This window comes from Schistocerca gregaria, chromosome 4, assembly GCF_023897955.1.
Source record: "Schistocerca gregaria isolate iqSchGreg1 chromosome 4, iqSchGreg1.2, whole genome shotgun sequence".
NCBI lineage: Eukaryota > Metazoa > Arthropoda > Insecta > Orthoptera > Acrididae > Schistocerca > Schistocerca gregaria.
This window is the reverse complement of record NC_064923.1, coordinates 122,401,466-122,420,370: the sequence shown is the minus strand read 5'-3', so window position 1 is coordinate 122,420,370 and position 18,905 is coordinate 122,401,466. Positions and strand designations below refer to the sequence as shown.

Here is an 18,905-nt window from a genome sequence, read left to right as displayed (position 1 = left end):
ACAAGGTAGGCTAGTTCCGCCTGACAAACAAGGGTATCTTAGAGGTTCGCGCTGGTCTTACCTGTGCTGAGGTCTCGAACGTAAGTTTCGCCCGACAACTCCAGTCCGCGAATCACCAACGCACAAGCCACAACCATGTGTTAGGCCCACACATGCGCAACTGCCGGAGGCAGCGCCCTGCAGGTCACGTGACCTCCCCCACCAGGAGCGCCCGGCGCGCGCATGCGCCGTTTCTGGACCGAGTTGCCGTTGGCGGGCGCGCAGCAGCTAGGCTAGCAGTGCTCCGCGGCGCCACGGACGTTCTGGAAACACACAAGGCATAAAATGAAATGAAACGGTTATACATACGAATATTTTCCAATATTTAGAATTTTCATTAAATCACTCCAGATTAAGCCTACAATTTTTGGTACTATCAGGTGCTCATGTCCTGAACGCATCATTACAAGATAAAAGCAAATTTGTTAACCCAACAAAGTGAGACTAATATTTACAGAGTGACCCAGCTGCCCCTACCTGTGTCGGTTTATGCAGCCGGTAACGTTGTACCCGGACTTACTAAAACACGCGCAAAAGTTTCGTATCCTCTGGTTCGCTATGTGCAAACTATTAGTGTTACAGAAAAATGAACAGGGCATTTTTATGGGAAATTTAATGTAGTTAAAATTTGAACTGGGATACGTTTTCACTGCAGGCCACGGTTTTCGAATTATTCAAGAAAAATGTAGAAAATTGGCCTTCAAATACTTCTCCACCCCCACAATCATCCCTCAGCAGTCAGTATTTCTACTAGTTTGTGGCACTCTCTCCTACCAGAGTAAAAAAATTTCTGACTACACGAACTATTCCCGATATTCGACCTTTTTTGGTCTGTATTGATTGGGCTATTACGTCATCGTCATTGTCGGTTAGTTCGTTAACATTATTAATACAAATGTGTCTGTGAGGCTAATGAAAGGAAAACGACTTATAAAAATGACTATTTTTTTTATAATATCAGTATTTACATATGTGTTTGGAGAGAGAGAGAGGGAGGGAGATTGATTTTTGATTGAGATGTTTACTTTAAGTCGTAGCTGGTACCTGACTTTGGTTGCTGCCTCCTTGAATGATCAGCTTTGGAGAAAGTTATTGTTTTTTAAGGTTTAAAATAGCTTTGAGCCCGAGTTTTCGTAGCTTTTCGTACCTAAGGGACCACTGTTGTAAGTAAATAAGATCAAACAACAATCTGCTTTTCGTGAGAAAATGCGATTGCTTGGAGCAAAAACGTCCTTCAAACTACACGTCCTGCTACAACAAAATTGGTCAGTGGAGTTCAGCACAATAGTATTGTACAAGAACATAATCTAATTACTGTAATTAAGAAATTATGAGAGGTTGTTACTTATTGAATGAAAACTATAGAGAATGCATTTCTTTTCCTGTATTTTAGTGAACTTTGTACACTTACAATTCTGTCTACTGATAGACGGCAACGAGAATGAAGTTCACCTCCTTATCCAAAAATAAGATATTTCAATTCTTCACTTCCAGAAAATTTGTATACATAAATGTTTGGCAACTCTTACACATACTTGGTTTTATCACTAAAATATCAATTTTCATTAAATGTAACAATACGTTCTGAGCGACGGCCTCGCTAACACGTCCTCTTTCCACAAGATATAGATTAACAGCCTTTTTTTAAATAAATCAATTTGTCTTTTTTTTAGAGTCCATACTCAAAGATTCTCTAATACTATCGTTGCGGGAAGGGGATTGCGTGCTAAAGAGTTTCTTGCTGTCCAGCTGCGCTTCGCTTCACTTCAAGTACTTTTTGAATCACATTACATTTACGGTATTTTCATACATTACTGAGCTTCTCAGAATAAAATCAGGCATAAATTAGTTAAAGAAAAACAGCAGTGAGGCACACATAACATTACAGACTCCGGTAAACGTTGCGCTAAAATTAATTACGATGACAATTCGATCCAGACTTAACCTTTACAAGTACCCCAACAAGTAGTTTCGTAATCAGAAGATCTCACGAATACAACGATGCAGTTGTTTATTTTATGCTGTTAAAATTCACAAGACTGTTAGAGAAAATTTATACAAACGTGAATTTTACAGATTGGTACAGTGGTAGGAGAGAGTGCCATGAATAACGTACCAGAAATCCTGACTGATAAAGAGATGATTGTGGGTGGTTTGTTCGCCAGACGCGAGCCCTGAAACATACTCCAGCATTATTACAGTAAAGCTAAGTTTACTTAGCTACGGAAATTTCCCGCAGCGTGCTGCGTAAAAAGCGTGCGAGATTGCGCTCCGCACTGCACAATGCAAACGTACCAGACCGTTTCCCTAGTGTGCGCACGACATAGTGGCTCTGCCTGCAGGAAACGCTTACACATTACAGGACGGGCCTGTCTCACACATCGCAGTAACTTTAGACCGCTCCATTTGCACCATCAACAGAACAGTCTCTGCTAACGGTATACTACGCCTTCCACATCGCTGACAACGTGTTCTATACTACGCTGATGACTACTTTGAAGGACAGTAACAGGTGCAAAGATGTAACTTTTTTGTATCGGTTGTGAATAAATAGTTGCCACTATTTAAGTTCCAACCCTCGTAGAAATGTATTATGGCCAGTGTAATATATTTGTAACGATACTTTAACCATAGCTATAATGAGGTGGATGTTGTCGCGGTGAACAGTAATGCGAACGACGATTAAAACCCCACCGGCTGAAGTAATCAGTGAGTGCGATCCTCACAGTGAATCCCTTACCTTTGGAGTAACCGAAAATTCCTACCAAGGGCACCATCTTTCCTTGGCAGTTCATTAATTTTTGATAAGTCTGCCTTGTGAGGCAGTGGAAACCGGCATCCCTCTCTACTGCCTAATTAGACCGGCCGCTCTGTACCTCAAAAACTCATTTCCACGAAGATTCTCACCTTGATGTAGGCGCTCTCTGTGCTGTTCGTGTCGTGCCAATGATCCCCACAATACTGCTGTCGTCTAAGACAAACTGTAGCACCGGCCGACTTCAAACAAATTGTAAAAATAAATTCAAACCTTTCCGAAACTTTTTCTTGATTTCACCCCTCCCCCTCCCTCCAAGAAATATAAAGGGAAAAAGTTTGGCACATAGTGCATTTTGGGTGTTGGTTTGGTAAAAGTTCTGCGTCTGGCGTGACATTTTAATTTATTACTTCATTATTCCTGACTCTATTGGCCAGAAAGATTGCAGGCATTATCGACACACAATCATCATCTAGAACTTTATGGCCACCTATCTAATTAATAGCCGGTATATCCACCTTTGGCACTGATAACAGCGGCGACGCGCTGTGGCATGAAAGCAATGAAGCCTTGGGAGGTCGCTGGATGTACACTACTGGCCATTAAAATTCCTACACCAAGAAGAAATGCAGGTGATAAACAGGTATTTATTGGACAAATATATTATACTACAACTGACATGTGATTACATTTTCACGCAATTTGGGTGCATAGAACCTGAGAAATCAGTACCCACAACAACCACCTCTGGCAGTAATAACGGCCTTGATACGCCTGGGCATCGAGTCAGAGCCTGGATGTCGTGTACAGGTACAGCTCCCCATACAGCTTCAACACGATACCACAGTTCATCTACAGTAGTGACTGGCGTATTGTGACGAGCCAGTTGCTCGGCCACTATTGACCAGACTTTTTCAATTGGTCAGAGATCTGGAGAAAGTGCAGGCCAGGGCAGCAGTCGAATTATTTCTGTATCCAGAAAGGCTCGTACAGGACCTGCATTATCCTGCTGAAATGTAGGGTTTCGCAGGGATCGAATGAAGGATAGAGCCACGGGTCGTAACACATATGAAATGTAACGTCCACTGTTCAAAGTGCCGTACTCCATACCATTAAGTCGAGTGATACGCCAGTATGGCATCACAACGTTTCACCAGGCAACGCCGGTGAACTGGTGTTTGTGTATGAGAAATCGGTTGGAAACGTTCCTCATGTCAGCTCGTTGTAGGTGTCGCCACCGGCGCCAACCTTGTGTGAATGCTCTGAAAGGCTAATCATTTGCATATCACAGCGTCTTCTTCCTGTCGGTTAAATTTCGCGTCTGCAGCACGACATATTCGTGATGTGGCAATTTTAAAGGTCAGTAGTGTACTATGCAACATATCTGCACACACAAGCCATTTAATTCCCGTAAATTTTGGAGAGGGGAATGATGAGCTCTGACGCCACGCTCAATCCCAGATGTGTTCGATCGGGATCAGATCGGGCGAGATGGGGGACCAGCAAATCAATTGGAACTCGCCACTGTTTTCCTCGAACCACTCCATCACACTCCTGCCCTTGTGACACGGCGCATTATCTTGCTGAAAAATGCCACTGCCGTCGGGAAACATGATCGCCATGACGGGGTGCATGTGGTCTGCAACCACTGTACGATACCCATTGGCCGTCATGGTGCCTTGCACGAGCTCCACTGGACCCATGAATGCCTACGTGAATGTTTCCCAGAGCATAACTGAACTGCCGCCAGGTTGTCTCCACCCCGCAGTACCGGTGTCAAGGAGCTGTTCCACTGGAGGACGACGGATTCGCGCCGTCCCACCGGTGTGATGAAGGTATGGCGATTAATCAGACCACGCAACGTTCTGCCACTGCGCCAACGTCCAGAGCCGATCATCACATGCCCATTTCAGTCGTGGTTGCCGATGTCATGGTGTTCACGTTGGGACATACTTACGTCAACAGCTGCGGAGGCCCATCCTTAAGAGTGTGTCGGTGTGCTGTGTGTTCAGCCACACTTGTACTCTGCACAGCATTGACGTATGATGTTGGTTCCGCCACCGTTCGCCGCCTGTCCTACTTTACCGGTCTGCCCAATTTACGACGCCTGAGATCTACACTCCTGGAAATTGAAATAAGAACACCGTGAATTCATTGTCCCAGGAAGGGGAAACTTTATTGACACATTCCTGGGGTCAGATACATCACATGATCACACTGACAGAACCACAGGCACATAGACACAGGCAACAGAGCATGCACAATGTCGGCACTAGTACAGTGTATATCCACCTTTCGCAGCAATGCAGGCTGCTGTTCTCCCATGGAGACGATCGTAGAGATGCTGGATGTAGTCCTGTGGAACGGCTTGCCATGCCATTTCCAACTGGCGCCTCAGTTGGAACAGCGTTCGTGCTGGACGTACAGACCGCGTGAGACGACGCTTCATCCAGTCCCAAACATGCTCAATGGCGGACAGATCCGGAGATCTTGCTGGCCAGGGTAGTTGACTTACACCTTCTAGAGCACGTTGGGTGGCACGGGATACATGCGGACGTGCATTGTCCTGTTGGAACAGCAAGTTCCCTTGCAGGTGTAGGAATGGTAGAACGATGGGTTCGATGACGGTTTGGATGTACCGTGCACTATTCAGTGTCCCCTCGACGATCACCAGAGGTGTACGGCCAGTGTAGGAGATCGCTCCCCACACCATGATGCCGGGTGTTGGCCCTGTGTGCCTCGGTCGTATGCAGTCCTGATTGTGGCGCTCACCTGCACGGCGCCAAACACGCATACGACCATAATTGGCACCAAGGCAGAAGCGACTCTCATCGCTGAAGACGACACGTCTCCATTCGTCCCTCCATTCACGCCTGTCGCGACACCACTGGAGGTGGGCTGCACGATGTTGGGGCGTGAGCGGAAGACGGCCTAACGGTGTTCATGGAGACGGTTGCGAATGGTCTTCGCCGATACCCCAGGAGCAACAGTGTCCCTAATTTGCTGGGAAGTGGCGGTGCGGTCCCCTACGGCACTGCGTAGGATCCTACGGTCTTGGCGTGCATCCGTGCGTCGCTGCGGTTCGGTCCCACGTCGACGGGCACGTGCATCTTCCGCCGACCACTGGCGACAACATCGATGTACTGTGGAGACCTCACGCCCCACGTGTTGAGCAATTCTGCGGTACGTCCATCCGGCCTCCCGCATGCCCACTATACGCCCTCGCTCAAAGTCCGTCAACTGCACATACGGTTCACGTCCACGCTGTCGCGACATGCTACCAGTGTTAAAGACTGCGATGGAGCTCCGTATGCCACGGCAAAGTGGCTGACACTGACGGCGGCGGTGCACAAATGCTGCGCAGCTAGCGCCATTCGACGGCCAACACCGCGGTTCCTGGTGTGTCCGCTGTGCCGTGCGTGTGATCATTGCTTGTGCAGCCCTCTCGCAGTGTCCGGAGCAAGTATGGTGGGTCTGACACACCGGTGTCAATGTGTTCTTTTTTCCATTTCCAGGAGTGTATAATGAGCAGTTCCGCCCAACCCACGACGTCTGGGCGTGGCTTCATCTTGGTCGCGCCATGTGTCTCTGGAACAACCGACAAGTTGTGCAGCTTCCGAAATGGGCGAGCCGAGTCCCTACGCCTTCACAGTGCGCCCTCGGTCAAACTCAGATAGATCGCGCGCCTTCCCCATTCTACACACGAACAGTACGCTTACTGATACTGTTTACATCTTGCGTGTGGTTCACTAGCAGTCAATCCTCGCCAGGTGACGTGACTATCGCATAGATCGAGTTTTATAAATGGTTCAAATGGCTCTGAGCACTATGGGACTCAACATCTTAGGTCATAAGTCCCCTAGAACTTAGAACTACTTAAACCTAACTAACCTAAGGACATCACACACACCCATGCCCGAGGCAGGATTCGAACCTGCGATCGTAGCAGAACCCGCGGTTCCGGACTGAAGCGCCAGAACCGCACGGCCACCGCGGCCGGCTCGAGTTTTATAGATAGTAGGTCGATGATCATAATGTTCTGGCTGATCAGTGCATAATACTGAAGTTAATTATGAAATTACTTTGTTGTACGACACGTGTTTTAAGAGATATGGCTTGATAAATACTGAACAGCTCGAAAACTCTACTCTTCTTAGAAGCAACACAAAGGAATTACAGGCCCTGGCTGCGGGGGGCAAGTGATTGAAGTAAATGGAAAAAGTTGAAAAATAGTGCTGGATCGGGATTCCAACCCGGGCCTGCTGCTTACTAGGCAGATGCTTTGACCACTGAGGAATCCGTACACAGCGGTCATTGCAACTTGGAGATTCAAAAGCTGTTAATGACATTATCTACAGCTCAACATGACGGCAGTACAATCCTAAATTACGAAGTGCTTTGCCAGCAATAAACTATTTACTTTTTAGCATTACTGTCCGTATATGAACTATCCTCTTGTTCACGTTGTTGTTTCGTATGCAACATCACAGATTGATTTTGTGATTACTTTATTGCTCTCTGTATTTAATCGCCGAATCACTTCTGGTTTTTAGTGACTACAGTTCACAAACGTAAGTAGTATTCAATAGTTTTACGTTCAATGCATCAAACTATAAATATACCATCCCATCCGCATCAAGTGGGGCTGACGGATGATATCGAAAAAATACAAAGAAGGGCAGCTCGTTTTGTATTATCGCGAAGTAGGGGAGATAGTGTAACAGACATGATACGTGAATTGGAGTGGCAATCATTAAAACAAAAGGCTTTTTCGTTGCGACGGGATCTTTTCATGAAATTTCAATCACCAGTTTTCTCCTCCGATTGCAAAAACATTCTGTTGGCACCCACCTACATAGGGAGAAATGATAATCACGATAAAATAAGAGAAATTAGGGCTCGCACAGAAAAATTTAAGTGCTCGTTTTTCCTGCGTGTCGTTCGAGAGTGGAACGGTAGAGAAACAGCATAAAGGTGGTTCATTGAACCCTTTGCCATGCACTTTATTGTGAATAGCAGAGTAATCACGTAGATGTAGATATTATAGTGCGAGTACTGCAGTTGATTGACGTCCCCACAGCCGGAATTCTCATTGTGTCTAACAAATCGGAATTTCTTCAAGACATGCCCTGTTCACCGGCGAGAAGCTGAAGTTTTGAGTTGCAGTTCCACCATACTCTTACTGATTTTCTCTTCGTCACTGAGAATACTATATGACCTGTAGCTTTCCACAATCTCTAATGATCTCGTCGTCGACGGGCTAGTAAACCCTAATGTTCGTTCCTTTCTTCTGGTATTCCATTTCCTTTCCTCGTCAACAAATCGCAAAAGCGTGACCTTCGCCGTCATGTGAGCGGAGTGTCATCACGGTAGATGAAAAAAAAACTTCCTCCTTATTTGAAGGTTGTACAATGTCACTCTAAACACGACCTTCAAAGACTTGAGGACAAATATGCTGCTGCAAGCAAGCTCTTCTCCATGTCTGTGAATGTAAAGAAGACGGTGATTATGGCGCATATGATCATATAGCTGCTTGCTGAAAACAGTCGACACATTCTGGTTTCTCGGTTCGCTAGTGTCAGGAGATCTTTCTCTAGACGATGAAGTAGATGTACGAGTTAGCAAAGCGGCGAACACTTTCGGGAAGCTTCACAGAAGAGTATGGGACAGCAAACAACTTACGGTGACCACAGTCTATCAAGACGCGCGCTGAGCACCCTCTTATATGGTTCTGAGATATGGACATCAGACGGCAAACAAGAAATTAAGTTCAACACCTGGTGCTTGCGAAACATTCTGGTCATAACAACGAGAGATCATGTGACAAATGAGGTGAATCTGAATGCTGCAAATCTACGAAGCGTCACTGCCACTCTCAAGGAACGTCGCCTGCGGTGGGTAGGACACTGACATCGTATTGACCACTGCCGTCTTCTCCGGGGCACACTGCTTAGTGAGATAGCACCGGCTGTAAGACATGCTTTGCGCTTTAAAGATTACGTCAAGCGGGATATGAACTCATGTCATATTGACTGCGACAAATGGGAGAAGCTCGCCGAAGACCGCAGCAGATGGAGGAAAATCATGACGGATGGCAGTAAGTCCCACGACGGCGCCTGTCGCAACAAATTAGGTGCAGAACAAGCGTGTAGACAAAACCCCCAACGAAACACTCTTTTGGTGCCCCATCTGTGGGTGCCAAGTGGGCTCTCGTACTGGACTCCTTGAGTCACCAAGGGAAGTATCTGTGTGATGATACCTGAATCTTCTGTTAGGAAGTACAGGCCACTGATTGATCAGAGCGATAATGGACGCTATTAAAATACATATAAGTCAAAGGTTGTGTGGAGTGACGGTTTTCTTTCGATTTATACGTCGTCAGATTAATTTGAAAAAAAAAAAAAAAAAAAAAATCCGCAGAGGGTCACAAATAATACTACCTAGTGCATAAGACTAGTTAACTGACCACTAAGAACAAAGAGCAAATAAATGAAACTACAATCTGTAAACATACTTAGGTTAAGCAGATCACGTCACCACCTGTTAAAACTTCCTGCAATTGTACGCAGCGCGACCTGAGGCGACTCCGCGCCGCCCCCCCCCCCCCCCCCCCCCCCCCCGCCATCCCACCACATCCGCCATCAGAGGTTCGAGTCCTCTCTCGAGCATGGGTGTGTGTGTCGCCCTTAGCATAAGTTAGATTAAGTAGTGTGCGAGCTTAGGGAGCGATGACCTCAGCAGCTTGGTCCCTTAAGACCTTACCACAAAAAAATGTAAAACAGTTTGGCACGGCTCGGCAGCCTCTTAGATTGCTGTTGTTGTCGTTGTTGTGGTATTCAGTCCTGAGACTGGTTTGATGCAGCTCTCCATGCTACTCTATCTTGTGCAAGCTTCTCCATCTCCCAGTACCTACTGCAACCTACATACTTCTGAATCTGCTTAGTGTATTCATCTCTTGGTCTCCCTCTACGATTTTTACCCTCCACGTTGTCCTCTAATGCTAAATTTGTGATCCCTTGATGCCACAGAACATGTCCTACCAACCGATCCCTTCTTCTTGTCAAGTTGTGCCACAAACTCCTCTTCTCCCCAATTCTATTCAATACCTCATCATTACTTATGTGATCTACCCATCCAATCTTCAGCATTCTTCTGTAGCACCATATTTCGAAATCTTCTATTCTCCTCTTGTCCAAACTATTTATCGTCCATGTTTCACTTCCATACATGGCTACACTCCATACAAATACTTTCAGAAAAGACTTCCTGACACTTAAATCTATACTAGATGTTAACAAATTTCTCTTCTTCAGAAACGCTTTCCTTGCCGTTGCCAGTCTACATTTTATATCCTCTCTACTTCGAACATCATCAGTTGTTTTACTCCTCAAATAGCAAAACTCTTTTACTACTTTAAGTGTCTCATTTCCTAATCTAATTCCCCTCAGCATTACCCAACTTAATTCGACTACATTCCATTATCCTCGTTTTGCCTTTGTTGATGTTCATCTTATATCCCCATTTCAAGACAGTGTCCATTCCGTTCAACTGCTCTTCCAAGTCCTTTGCTGTCTCTAACAGAATTACAATGTCATCGGTGAACCTCAAAGTTTTTATTTCTTCTCCATGAATTTTAATACCTACTCCAAATTTTTCTTTTGTTTCCTTTACTGTTTGCTCAGTGTACAGATTGAATAATATCAGGGATAGGCTACAGCCCTGTCTCACTCCCTTCCCAACCACTGCTTCCCTTTCATGCCCTCGATTCTTATAACTGCCATTTGGTTTCTGTACAAATTGTAAATAGCCTTTCGCTCCCTGTATTTTACCCCTGCCACCTTCGGAATTTGAAAGAGAGTATTCCAGTCAACATTGTCAAAAGCTTTCTCTAAGTCTACAAATGCTCGAAACGTAGGTTTGCCTTTCCTTAATCTTTCTTCTAAGATAAATCGTAAGGTCAGTATTGCCTCACGTGTTCCAACATTTCTACGGAATCCAAACTGATCTTCCCCGAGGACAGTAATTTTCTCCATTCGTCTGTAAAGAATTCGCGTTAGTATTTTGCAGATAGAAGATTTGAAATGTGGTACTAAGGAAAATTTTTTAATATTAGATGGGTAGATTAGCTAACGCAGAGGTATGAATCGAATTAGTAAGATAAAAGAAATGTGACAGCCCTTGACTGAATAAAAAAAAGAATCGGTCGCTAGGTCACATCCTGAAACATCAAAGAGTAGTTATGGAGATAAATATGTGTGTGTGTGTGTGTGTGTGTGTGTGTGTGTGTGTGTGCGTGTGTGTGTGTGTGCTCGCGTGTGTGTGTGTGTGCGTGTGGATGTGTGCATGTGTGTGTGTGCGTGTGTATGTGTGCATGTGTGTGTGTGCGTGTGTATGTGTGCATGTGTGTGTGTGTGCGCGCGCGCTGTAGGGAGGGCGGAATAGGGGGTTAAAATTGTAATGGGAGTCCTAAGCTAGGCATTAAGTTGGTTAGGATTGAGATAAAAGGTTGTTATATCAGTGCACAATTGAAGAAGCTCGTACAGGATAGACTAGCGTGGAGGGCAGCATGAACCAGTCTTCTCGGACTGAAAGCCACAAACGCTAGTGGCAGCTTCTGAACTATTGGTATGAGCCGTGAAGTTACTATACGCATATAGAATCCCGATCTTAGAGTACTTCCAGCTTAAGTTCCAACGTCGGGTCCCTGCAATGTTCTCGGAAACTCTTCCAATACCATTCATCGGATAATACACGGTCCAGTCACATCAATGTGGCCACTTACAAACGGCGGGTGGCAGCACTCGCATTGCAGGGTATATAAGGTATGTGGTGGTGGGATGGCGGTGAGGAGGGGGGGGGGGGGGGGGGGGGGGGGAAGCGTAAAACAGCACTGTTGTTGTAATGCAGGCGGAAACGGAGCGGGTTATCTGACGTCCAAAAGGGCATGATCATTGGCTTTCAGGCCAAGGATGAAATCATTTCCGAAATGGCCAAGTTTGTTACGTGTTCGTGTTCCGCTGTGGTTGAAGTATACGATGCGTGGCAAAAGGGCGCTAATAAAACCGGAGCTGAGGCAATTGCGATCCATTACGGACCATAGATGACAGGGGTGAACGCCGGCTGCGGAAATATATAGGGGCGAATAGACGTGCAACTCTGGAGCAACTGACCGCCCAGATGAAGCAAAGGGTTAATAACAGTGTATCCTCAACGAGCGTTTAGCGAACGTTGCTACATATGGGCCTCCGCAGCCGACGTCTGGTTCGTACACCCATGCTCATCGGCTACGGAACGTCCACTGTGTTGCGACAGGTGACCTTTTCAGATGAATTTCGTTTTATGCTCAATTGGACAGATGGCCGATGACGTGTACTGCCCTGCAACAATCATCGGAAGGCTCCAGGCCGGAGGAGGGAGCGTCTTGGTCTGCGGAACGTTTTCGTGGCATTGTCTGGGTGATCTCGTCATTCTGGAAGGCACAGTTCATCAACACAACTACGTATCCAGCCTTGGGGACCACGTGCAGTCAGTTTTTTTTTTTCTCGGCGCGATGGCATCTACGAGCGGAAAATTGAAGGTTTCACAAAGCTTGCAATGTACGTGCCTGACTCGAAGAGCACCAGAAAGAGTTTACCGTACTTCCCTCGTCACCAAACACCCAGGATTTTAATCTAAGCGAGATCGGGCTGTTCGCTCCATGGATCCTCAACCGAGAACACTAGCGGCACTGAAGTCGGCATAGCACCAAATCCCAGTCAGTACCTTCTAGAACCTCACTGACTGTTCCTGAATTTCGGCGCTGCAAAGTTGGTTATTCAGGCCTTTGACAGGTGGTCTAATTAAATTGACTGGACCCTACAGTTCACAGAACGCAGAATCAATTACGTTAGTTCGATGGGAACGATCCCGTTTTCTTCCTTATCCACAAACAGTAATCGCCGTCGAATTCCGAGACTGCAAACTCTACTTTAAGAGACTGAGTGAAATGGCGTAGTGGCAAGACATTGGATTCGTTTCGGGAGGGCAGTGGTTTAACTACGTGTTGGCCACGAGATTTAGGACCACCCTGATTGCCATAAATCGCTAAGAAGAATGACAGACACGTTCTGAATGGCCGCAGCCAACGTCCTTATCGATCCTTTCCCGATCAAAACTTGTACTCTGTCTCTGATGCTCTCGTCAGCGGCTGGACGTTAAAGTCTAAGTTGCCTCATATTTCTGCAGTTTTTTCACACAGACTCTCCGCCAATGCAAGATAACATGGTCGATAACTACGGATCAGAACTTCGGAAATTTCGAGACATCTCTGAAGGTGAAAATTCGCACCAGAATCTGCCTTCTGGACTGAGTGAGAATCTACAGCCGGTTTTACGAGTGCCAAGCGACTTTCGGTATTGTTTGAACCAATCTTACGTAATATTTACCAAGAAAAAAATAAACAAAAAACACAAAGCACACTTTTCTACCAGCAAGTAAAATTGTATTATAATTTGCCCAGAGAGATTAAATTTCGTTCCAACATTCTTCTTTCATAGTACTTACTACACTATCAAAGACTATTTAGATAACAAAGAGTAGTACTGATATAAAATTAAGCTAAAGTCAAACAAAAATAAGAAAAAAACTGGTTAAATATTTTGCGAAATGATTTGCCTGTTCTTGTTCTTGTTAATGGTCTTCAGTCCAGAGACTGGTTTGATGCAGTTTTCCATGCTATATCCTGTGCATGCTTCTTCATCTCCCAGTACCTATTGCAACCTACATCATTCTGAATCTGTTTAGTGTATTCATGTCTTGGACCTCCTCTACGATTTTTACGCTAGACACTTCCGTCCAATACTAAATTGGTGATCTCTTGATGCTTCAGAATATGTCCTACCAACCGATCCCTTCTTCTAGTCAAATTGTGCCATAAATTTCTCTTCTTCCCAATTCTGTTCAATACCTCCTCATTAGTTATGTGATCTACCCATCTAATCCACTTCCGTACATGGCTACACGCATAGAAATACTTTCAGAAACGACTTCCTGACACTTAAATCTATACTCGATGGTAACAAATTTCTCTTCTTCAGAAACGCTTTCCTTGCTATTGCCAGTCTACATTTTATATCCTCTCTACTTTGACTATCATCAGTTATTTTGCTCCCCAAATAACAAAACCCATTTAGTACTTTAAGCGTCTCATTTCCTAATCTAAGTCCCTCAGCATCACCCGATTTAATTCGACTACATTCCATTATCCTCGTTTTGCTTTTGTTGATGTTCATCTTATATCCTCCTTTCAAGACACTGTCCATTCCGTTCAACTGCTCTTCCAAGTCCTTTGCTGTCTCTGACAGAATTACAGTGTCATCGGCAAACCAGTTTTTATTTCTTTTCCATGGATTTAAATTCCTACTCCGAATTTTTCTTTTGTTTTGTTTAATGCTTGCTCAATATACAGACTGAATAACATTGGGGATTCTCTACAACCCCGTCTCACTCGCTTCCCAACCACTGCTTCTCTTTCATGCCCCTCGACTCTTACAACCGCCATCTCGTTAAAGACACGTTCGATACACCTTTGAATGGTGCTCAAATTCACGTAAACGAAGTGAAGCGTGGCTAATGTTTCTCTAATATACCGTATTTCTTACTTAATTTCGCAAATAATTTGATCGTTTTCTTTTCGGTTTTTTTAATGTCAAGTTTTGTTCAAAAAGCATGAAATAAAGACTGCAGTTACAAAACTCATGGGACACCTCCTAATATCGAGTCGGACTTCCTTTTGCCCGGCGTAGTACAGCAACTCGGCGTGGCATGGACTCATCAAGTCGTTGGAGGTCCCCTGCAGAAATATTGAGCCATGCTGCCTCCATGGTTGAACACAACTGCGAAAGTGTTGCCTCTGCAGGATTTCGAGCACGAACTGACCTCTCGATTATGTCCCATAAATGTTCGATGGGATTCATGCGGGGCGATCTGGGTGGCCAGATCATTCGCTGGAATTGTCCAGAATGTCCTTCAAATCAACCGCGAACAATTGCGGCACGGCGACATGGAACATTGTCATCCACAAAAATTCCATCGTTCTTTGGAAACATGACGTCCACAAATAGCTGCAAATCATCTGCAAGTAGCCAAACATAACCATTTCCAATCAATGGACGATTCAGTTGGACGAGAAAACCCACTGGGAAGGGCCGAAAGAGGTTGCTAACAAATAAAAAATCTGGAAACGCGATCGAGACTATTTTTATTTGGTTTTTAATAGTCATTCCTTGCCTGACGTTTGACCTTCACAACAGCGATCCCGTCAGCCTGAACTACTGATTACTATAATATATTCAAATATCGATCGGTATTCTACTATTAATAAAGTATAATGATCAAGTGGGAGCACAGAAGTCTGTCTCTATACTGTAACTCGATATTTGTTGTATATTTTCAACTTGAAAGAAATAATTCCACGATTTCTACAACTTTTTATGCGTAAAATAGCAAGGCCTTGAAGAGAAGAACCTTTTGACACGTCATTTAGATAACGAGCAGCAGCAGTTCGTGAAATATTTCAGTTTTCCCTCAAATCGCTAATATAGTTTTTCTTTTTACCCTAATTACTTTCAAGCAGTTAAACCTTTTTCTTTTTTAGCAAAACTACACCTTACGCTGTTCGATTTGATATCCCATTTGTCCATTTCCGACTCTTCCTTTGACTATGAAAATTCGGACAAATATCCATTGCGCAATTTCTAGGAAGTATTGTTTTCTACCCGCTCAAAACTTTAACCAAATACATCATTGTCATGCTACAGTGCACAGTTAAAACACATTGCACCTTGCTATAACATCTTATGGGGTCTTCTAGGGATAACACAAATCACCTTCCATTTTCTTGAGCTCAACATCGTGTAACGATACAGACTCAGTTTTTCAGACCGACAGATGTGGGAACAACGAACATAACACAAAGGAAAAATTATCGTAATAATGCCGGCCTAAAGTGCTCTCTCTCTCTCTCTCTCTCTCTCTCTCTCTCTCTCTCTCTCTCTCTCTCTCTCTGTGTGTGTGTGTGTGTGTGTGTGTGTGTGTGTGTTTGTGTAGTGAAGAGTGAAGCAAAGAGAATAAATGATGTAGGCTACTTGCATTTAGGACATAAGAACAGCAGCATGAACAAGGTTCCTGAAGTAAACGAAATTTCCTCAAAACTATTGAGCCAGCCATGACTAAACCGTCCACCAGATTTGCTAGATAAATGAGAAAGGCGAAATATACTCAGACTTGGGATGAACTTAATGATAGCAATTTAAAAGAAAGCCTGACAAGTGTGAATATCACAGGATCATCAGTCGGCTACCAACAATGACAGCCACTTGTGTCACCAAACAAACAAGAGGCAGAAGCCAAAAGACAATTTTTTAACATGTGGCTCCGAAAGCCTTGGCAATTTGTCAGTACGTCCGTCCGACTCCTCAATATCCTTTTCCTCAGGAACGGGTAGATGTGTCACTTTGAAATTTGTCACAGACTGAGGTTTACGCTCCCTTGATTATGTAAAACAGTGAGACATTTAAGTCATTGCAATCAAGACATGGTCATTTACATCACATACTTCGATACGCGCAAACTCACTCATTGACACCCGTGCGGGAAATCCATTTACGTAGAAGCATGAAATTTGGCAGGAAAAATGGTTTCACAGCGCAAGTAAAGGAAATAAATCAGAAAATTGTTAATCAAATATATTACGAAAAACAAAGTTGCCACTCACCATATAGCGGAGATGGCAAAATGGTTCAAATGGCTCTGAGCACTATGGGACTTAACTTCAGTGGTCATCAGTCCCATAGAACTTAGAACTACTTAAACCTAACTAACCTCAGGACATCACACACATCCATACCCGAGGCAGGATTTGAATCTGCGGCCGTAGCGGTCGCGCGGTTCCAAACTGTAGCGCCTAGAACCACTCGGCCACAACGGCCGGCTATAGCTGAGATGCTGAGTCGCATTTATGCACAACAAAAAGACTGTCACGAATTAGCTTTCGGCCAGTGGTTTTCGTCAAAAATAGACGACAACACACACACACACACACACACACACACACACACACACACACGCATGCGCGCGCGCAGGCGCAACTGACACACACACAACTACAGTCTCTGACAGTCACACCACACATCACACCACAGGTGCGGTGTGGCTTCAGTTACCAGAGACTACAGTCGTATGTATGTGAGTTGCAGTTGCGTGGTAACTTTCCTTTTCGTAATATTGTTACATTCCATCCTGAGTTTTCCACTGTTTAACCTATAATTATATCACACGCAAAAATATTTCTTTTGCATCTTGTTATTCAATTTCAGACTTGAAATTTAAATTCCAGTGAGATGGATACCCATAGCTGCCTACAGGCGTTGATATGTCAACGGGTGCAGTTGAAAATGTGTGCCCCGACCGGGACTCGAACCGGATCTCCTGCTTACATGGCAACGCTCTATCCATCTTTCTTTTTTTAAAAAAAGTCTCATTTTATTCGTTTTCGATCGTTGCAGCTGCTAGTGGCGGACGTCGTAAGACATCCGTTTAACTTCGTTGATGATCGATTAACTTAGTTTTTTATTACAGAGGGCACGTAACCCTCTGACCGAACCCGTTGAGCTACAGTGCCGGCATCCATCAGAGCCACCAAGGACACAGAGGTTAGTGCGACTGCAGGGACTTGTCTGTGGCACGCCTCCCGTGAGATCCACATTTCCAACATCCTGTCCCGCACTATATTCATCGTGCCACTGCCCATTATACTCATTACTCGCGGCTTTTTGCCGATTCCCATAAGAGTTCGGGCACTGTTGGTGCATCCGCACAGAAGAAGATGGTCAAATCGCCGGTGAGCCTAAACTATATATATATATATATATATATATATATATATATATATATATATATATATATATGTGTGTGTGTGTGTGTGTGTTAAATATTTTCTCTAAAGTCATGAAAACCCTGGGACCGATATCTTGCCAGTATAAATGTATGAAATTGACGAGGTCCTAGATTCACAGAATGGTTGGGCTGTCTCTATACATAATTAAATCTGTACAGAACCTTCAGTACCCGAGTCCTACTCCCACCTAGCCTTGTTTGTGTCATAAAACCTTTTTATGACATAATTATAACAGGTTTCGACCACAATGACCATCTCCAGGTCCGAAGAGCCCTGTCTGGAGAACAAATGTTCATCCGTTGTCAAACTGCGTTTGGATAGACTATCGTGGTGCGTTGCATCAACTAGTCTTCATAACACTACAAAATGGTTCAAATGGCTGTAAGCACTAAGGGACTTAACATCTGAGGTCATCAGTCCCCTAGACTTAGAACTACTTAAACCTAACCAACCCAAGGCCATCACACACCCATGCATGGGGCAGGATTCGAACCTGCAACCGTAGCACCCACGTGGTTCCGTACTGAAGCGCCTAGAACCGCTCGACCACAGCGGTCGGCCTCATATAACACTACAAAACAAGCGGTTTACACTAAATGAAATTCATTTTGTCAGTTAAACCAGCGTCTCATAATTTTATTGTTTATTTCTCCGTGTTACGATGAAACGTCAGCTGTCAGTGTGTGAATGATCTGTGGACGAATGAACTGCCGGCCTCACTTCTCGCGCCTCTCAGGCGGCTTGGCTTCTGCCACGGTCAAGTTCTTCACTTCCAGCGGTCTGGCCCTCCCCTTCGTGCTGCTGCCTCCGTCCCTGCTATTTATTATTTACCCTGACGTGACTCTGAGAAATCGCCCGAGCCAGTTACCCTCACACCACGGTGAACACTCCCGAGCGCACACCTCGGGGAAACCCGGCTCCTCAGCTGACGTGAGATTTGTCGACTAACGAAGCGTCCCGCCAGGCGTCTCTTCCAGGAAGTCAGCAGACGCCTGCGCTCGTCTCAGTGGCACAAACATTCCATCCTAACAACTCTTTGTGTCGGCCAAGGCGCTTGCCTGTATTAAAGAACACAATCCGATAATTTACTGACTGGTATGAAAGGCAGTTCTCACAGGCTCTGAAACAATACGGGATGACAAATGTTGATGGTGTTGAGACAGCAACCAGCCACAA

At 44.8% G+C, this 18,905-nt stretch overlaps 1 protein-coding gene across 2 annotated transcripts in view; it reads right to left on the bottom strand.

Annotated features, from left to right (window-relative positions):
• LOC126266596 (alpha-1,3-mannosyl-glycoprotein 4-beta-N-acetylglucosaminyltransferase A) overlaps nucleotides 1-18,905 on the bottom strand; it is a 705,207-nt gene that overhangs the window by 330,332 nt on the left and 355,970 nt on the right. For both annotated transcript variants that reach the window (XM_049970912.1, XM_049970913.1), the window contains exon 2: nucleotides 62-302. The gene's annotated coding sequence lies outside the window, so the exon portion shown is untranslated. The remainder of the gene's footprint in view (nucleotides 1-61; nucleotides 303-18,905) is intronic.